We start from the raw sequence: 6,738 nt of genomic DNA, 5'->3' as shown, positions 1-6,738 counted from the left end.
ACTTATTGGTGATTAGTGCATAGGCCCCAAATTCGTGTCAGCATTTTGTGCCATTCACGTACTGTAGACGTAAGAATGAAATATAGCAGAAACACCCTGTTAATAAGCAACATGCCAGTGAAGTTCACTACATTTTGTCTCAGAGAATTTAGAAGTTTGTATATATACAAAGCATGCTATATTTGAAAAATGTCATATTGCACCTTTAGACACTGATTTTACTGCAGTATCGTAACCTTCCCTCCATTTTAGCTCTGAGGGACACACATGAATGTCAATTTATCTCTGCCACATTCACATGCATTTGGCCATGGTCCTTCTTTCCATTAGTTTTGTCATGGCGTGACAGACACGGTTTTATCATTTGACCTACAGTACTCCTAAGAAAATAACGTGTTAGGTTTCCTTATATTTTTATCCGTTTGAGAAAAGTTAGGCGCAGAATGTGGAGTATTGGGTGTCACGGGAGACCAGGTTTATCAACACCTTTTCATACCGGGATCATTGATTGAGCAAAGAAAGGATGTAAAATAAATTGTAATTTATTTAAGGAAAAGACACACACACAATGTACCACAATTTACACGGTTAACACACTTACTGGGAACGGGGTTAACGAATAAATCTATCCTTTAAACGAAATTCACAAAAATGACCTCTGTACGAGCCCTTTTCCTTGACCGGTAGATACTTCCGAAAGTCCTGGAACTGATTTCGTCATGCAATGCCAGTCAAGACCGCTAAGTTCTCAAAAGCAGGACTTACAGTAGAAATGTTTCTGGGTTGAAAATCCTTGAAGCCGGCTCGCATCTATTCAGTACAGAGCATCTTTGAATTTGCCGCTGTTGGTTTGGCGTTTGGAATCTGCGCTCCTGATTGGCTGCAAGTCCCCTTATGGGTTTCAGTGTCTCCTTCACCAACATCTATAGCCTATCAGAGCATGGGAATTCTCCTGCCAGCCAATCACCGATTTGCCGGTATTGTAAAGCCGGGAGGGCATATTTTCTCAGTCTGTAAAGGGGCATGCACCAACCTGGCACCTCTGCCTCTTTGCATACTGAGCTCATCCGCTGTTCAGGATCCACAGAGTCTGGGTTCTGGCAAATAGTGGCTGGATAGCTCTGTGTTAGCCCAGGATGTGGGTACTCAAGCAGAACTGCAGTACCCCTCCTGTTCTAACACCTTGGCATCCCTGAGGCTTTCAAGTCCTGACTCCGCATAGACCCATAGGCACCAAGCTTGGTAGCCATCTGATCTCCTGGAATCCATGACTTGGAAATCCCACAGTTCACTTACAGGTTATCAGTACATATACCTATTAAATATAACTCTTTCATAAAATATACTGTATCCTGTCTTATGTGTGGTAAAATATATATATAAGTCCCTATTCTGGTGCAGGGATGGAGTGAGTGTATATATTGCCTACACTCACTAGCCTCATTCTTGGCACACTTTAGAAATGACTTTAAAAACTTTTACACACAAGAAAGCTGGACACATAGCTGGAGTCCCCACTGAACCCTTATACCGGTCCAGGGTACCTGAGCATGTATCTGGGTACCTCTCCTTATACTAGGGACCTCACTTTATTCTAGGGACTCAGTCTATGATTGCAGGTGTACATTAACCCCTTCATGCCTGTTTACCTTGTCTGGAAGATGCTGCAGCAGGAATCCTGGCAGTGAGTCGTAATAGCGTTTTCAGAGTCAGAGTTTGCCCGGAGCAATGTGCTTCGCTGCATCCGAGAATCTCCCTCGATTCTCGGATTCAACTCCTGGGGTATCCCATAACTCTGGAACCCCGATACATAGACACATTCTGTAAAGACTTTCTCCGACAAATCCACCCTGAAACTTACAGCCTAGAAATCTCCCGGTCCCAGCATCCCAGGAAAGGCAAAACACACAGAAATCTTTAATGTCGCATATTTTGCACACAGTCACAGTAATGCATGTATGACATCTGGGTCCAAGAGCAGACAATCTAGGACCTCAACACACGGATCAGGGGTAACCAAGTGGGCTGAACCTTTATTAGTGAGCCTGGTTAACCTCTTCACCGTTACATTGGGCATTTAAAACAAGCCCTGGATCAAGTATTTCATGTGACTTTGAGGCAGGTGGTAACCCTACTTTACCACCTTCACACCAATACCTGCTTTGGTTGTATCTCAAATTAGCAATGACAAGACTGTCAGATAGATGTCAACCTCAAATGACCTTAACCAGTGAGAATTAGGCACCTGAACCATGAAATTGCATTTTAATGGACAAGTTCTAAATTCCATCAGCAAATTTTCATTAAACCCTATGAGACACTAAGGATAAAATCAGTAAGACTGACTTCGAATCAGAGGGACTTACAGAAAATCAGTTACCGCTGCCATGTCTGTATCTGACATCAGGAAAGCTGTGACATTATTCTGTCCGGGTAGGCAAATTAATGGTCACAGGCCTGTGTATGAGAAAGCACTAAGAGCCAGACCCAGCTTGAACACACATAATTGCAGTGGAGAAAAGCAGGATTCCTTTCAGCTCATATGATGATGCAGAGCTGGTCTGGTAACGCTTGGTAATAAAATGAGAAAGTAGCTCGCTGGTGGTTTTCTACAAAACCGTGATATCATTTTCCTAGACTTCCTTTCTTGGGAAAATCGCATTGCCCTGCAGTGCTCTCACTTAAAGATATATAATGGAGTGTACTTACAGTGACATTGCGATAAAACCCTCAGCAGGGTGGCAGGCTCTAGTCTGCAGCTTCTGTTAACACTATGATGACTAAATTCACAGACTACTCCAGCTGAAACAAAATGGGGTATTTTTTTCTGTAACAGCGGCAGAAACCTATTTCATTTGCATAGCTGACTAAGCTTGTACAGAAAGGTTCCTTTCTCTATTATGGGTTATCCCATGAGTGCAAACAAGTGTTTCCCCTGCAGCACTGTGTTCTCATTGCAGTGGAAGTATTAATGGCATTTTTTATGTTTGATAAAAAATATCTAGTGCACCAGTGCAATCATCATTGAGATAGTTAAGGGTATTACAGTAATTACATATTACATTACAATTACATATTACATTACAATGAACCTATGCAATCTAATGATAGCTTAGTGCAAGAGTATCACCAGAAAATTACCACTGTGACTCCAACTGATATCAACTGGATATCACCACATCATATTCCAACCATTCAATGTCATACTTACCGCATACTTCCTTCCAATACATGGCTGTTTGTCTCATTTCCAGATACATAGAGTACTTGTAAATGACGACCTGCACTGTGTATTAAAATACAATAATTGCACACCGGAGGAGGAAGTGAAATAAGAGTTAAAATAAAGGTCTGAAATAGAATATCCCCCTCATGGTGATATAGCGCTCATTTTAGAAAAAGCAAGTGCAACTACAATCAATTCACTGATGCCGAATTTACAGATCTGGTAAATAAACTTGCCCTCTGTCCTAATGCTCAAGGAACTCAAATTATATTTACGGTTATCTAGAAAAATTGTCATAGCTTAAACTTGAGTTCTGTGTAGGAAGAAAGCGTTGCTGTTTCTCTGCTTTTTTTTGCAAATTTTGACAAATAACCTGGCAAATGAGCTCATATCCTTCAACCTTCAACTAAGGTCACAGGAAGTACTTTATTTAAATGTATTTGTTTTCATTGCTGGGAGGTCTGAAGTACAGATGATACTTGACTGCCAGCTTACAAATGATAAACCACACTTAAGCCTTCATGAATTGCCTCTTAACCCCATTCTTGACGAATGCCTTGCAGATCAAGTTTAATGCTTGAATAGTGAATGGGGTGAGTCACAGATGTGATACCACTGGGGGTTGGTGGAAATCTCCTTTGTTTTCTATAAAACAGCAACATCTTTAAATAATTGATCCAAACACCGTCACACCGTGCCATAATAGGGAGTCAAAAAAAGTTTGCATCTTATGGCAATGCAACACAAGGCAATGGGAACTCAAACAGGGCCGGTGTCCAGGATCTCTCTAATGCACACATTAAACACCTCATTTATTTGTAACTGGCTTGCCCTGAAATCCCAACTTGTTTGTGTCCATCTAAGCCTGGGGTTCCCCGTGTACAGGTTTGTCAATTGGATCAAAGTAACATGGCAGTCACTTATAACGCTCTCAGGTGCAAAGATGGGGCAAAAATAATGCAGATTTATTTGAGAATACAAAACATTGCAATCTGGCGCTGTTTTATGTAATGCCATTTTGGCCCGGTTTTGAACGACTGGAGACTTTGAGAAATAGGCCCTATGATTTCCTGCGTGGAAAAGCCATGCGCAATGGAGGGAATGGGTTTCTCATTTCAGATGTGCAATATTCCCCACCAGCACATCAATAAAAATCTTTCCATTCATAAATCATGTATCACTACACCAGTACTGCATTTTACTAAGAGGCTCTGTGTTAATCCTTTCACTGTCATAGGGGCCTGTGCAAGCAAAGAGGTTAAGCTTACATGCACTCTATAACAATCCTAACATAGCTTCTGTACGCTGGTTGTCCAAGGAGACCTGCAGAGGTCACAAATGCTCATGTACTTAAGTCAAGACTCTCATATTGGTCCAGTACCAAATCAGAACCTAGACACATATACAGCTGCAGCGGCCGTTATTCAAATAAATCACGCGTTGTGTACATCGGAATACCAATGTCATGACGCAGGATGTCTTCCAACCGTACCACCTTAAGACGCGAGTACGGCGAGTGCAGAAAATGGCATTTTAGAGTTCTGGTTTTTAAAAACCTTAAATTGGCACAGTAGCACAGTACTGTACACATTGCAATTCATTCATTTCATTGCACCCAAAGAAACAGAATCCATGAAATTCAACAAAGCAATCGCGATAAGCGCGTGTGCCTGGGGCAATTGGCCGTGTTCATGCCGCGTGGAGTACAGCAGAGCACACGAAATCAGCGCCGTAATTGGTTTGAATAACGGCCGCTGCAGCTGTACTTGTCCAAATTGCAAAACCACAGCTAGTAAAGTAGCAGAGATGTGTGAACTTTACACCTACGTTTGCGAACCAGCAAAATGTGCCCATTTCCATTTGTGAATACTGCTCTGAAATCGGACAGTTTTAAGGCAAATTGATCATTTTTAATTCAGACCCTGAAATAGTGCTTTTGGAGGAGAGAGAGCCAATACACCTATTCCAGGGTCTGGATATTGTTTGAATATAGATTTGCTCGAAATTGTCAAAGTTCAAGCGAGAATGTAAAATTATGCTTAAAGTTGTACAATTTTGCTCAAACTTTGGGAGCTAAAAGGTTTGAGTGAACTAGGGGTTAAATAAGGTGATTATATTTAATCAATCGCAAAGGACCACAGAAATGGTCATATCACACAGTCAAAAAGTATAAAATAATATATATCATCTGCATGGCGACCCAGGAGGAAGCTGTACCTCACAAACGGCGAGTATCATCACTGTAGCTTGTGACTACAACACTACTACAATTGATTCCAAAATAGTTACTTTTTTTTAAAGAATATCTGTATTTTCATTGTTTGATATATTCCTGTATAAGGGAAGTACCACAAACCGTCCCGGTTTGTGGGAAACGGGCCACAATGGTCACATTGTGGCTCGAAAATGTTTGCCCCCTGACTATACATATCTATCTATCTATCTATCTATCTATCTATCTATCTATCTATCTATCTATCTATCTATCTATCTATCTATCTACACTTTGTTAAAAGAACGTATTTTGATTGTTACCCACCATGTTGGGTTTCTGCTACTCATGATAAGTAACATATTCTTTAAGACTATTTCATGACTATTATCTGCATCTGCCTATTACTGTACTTTCTGTATCTGTGAGTTTGTTCCATCGGCTCATAGGAACTCTCAGTAAATTATATATATAATTTTTTACTTTTTCACTGTGTGATATAACCATTTCTCTGGTCCGTTGTGATTAATTAAATATAATTACCTTATTTAACCCACTAGTGACTGCTTGCATTTATAATAAGGCAGTGCTGGGAATGCATTGTTTCTCTTAGATTATTTGGGACTTTTTAAGGGAACGCCCACTATTCCTGTGCACCCGATCTACATATTGGTTTTACTTGTACTCTATAGATCAACGTAGTGCTGTCTGCCGCTCTTGTTTTATATTGGTCTGAGTGAACGCTTCACAAATATATTTAGTTTTTTGAATGTTTGAAAAAAACACTGCAAAGGTTTACATGTCTATAAAGGAGAAGAGGTTGAGCTATCGTTAGCTAAAGGTCCCATGAAGTAAATATGTTGAAATAGAAATAACATGAATGCAGACATCAGCGAAGCTTTATTTCGTACCATTTGGGGAGTGCGTTCCAAGATTCGATATATGTTTAATAATTTTAAAAATGTGGTTTTTAGAAATCACACTTTTTTCATACTGTACCTGCAAAAACTTTCTTTAAAACTATATTTAAATAGAAAGGTACTGGAGATTAAATCTAAGCTAATCAAGGGAGAAAAAGAGAAAAATAAAAGCGACTTAAACACAAAATGTTGACGAAGTAAGTGAAACTGCCCTATTAACCATACCTGCTATCTAAATCCAGATTAACATTGTGATAGTGATCTATTCCTGATATTGTATTCTCATTTGCTGGTCTATAAGTAACATTTTTTTTTATTTTATGTTCTTGTATAGGTTCTTGTATAGCGCTGCTAGTTTTATGTAGCGCTTTACAGAGACA

Source organism: Ascaphus truei, chromosome 6 (assembly GCF_040206685.1).
Source record: "Ascaphus truei isolate aAscTru1 chromosome 6, aAscTru1.hap1, whole genome shotgun sequence".
Taxonomy (NCBI): Eukaryota; Metazoa; Chordata; class Amphibia; order Anura; family Ascaphidae; genus Ascaphus; species Ascaphus truei.
The sequence above is the reverse complement of the archived record's forward strand: the minus strand, read 5'-3'. Positions refer to the sequence as shown.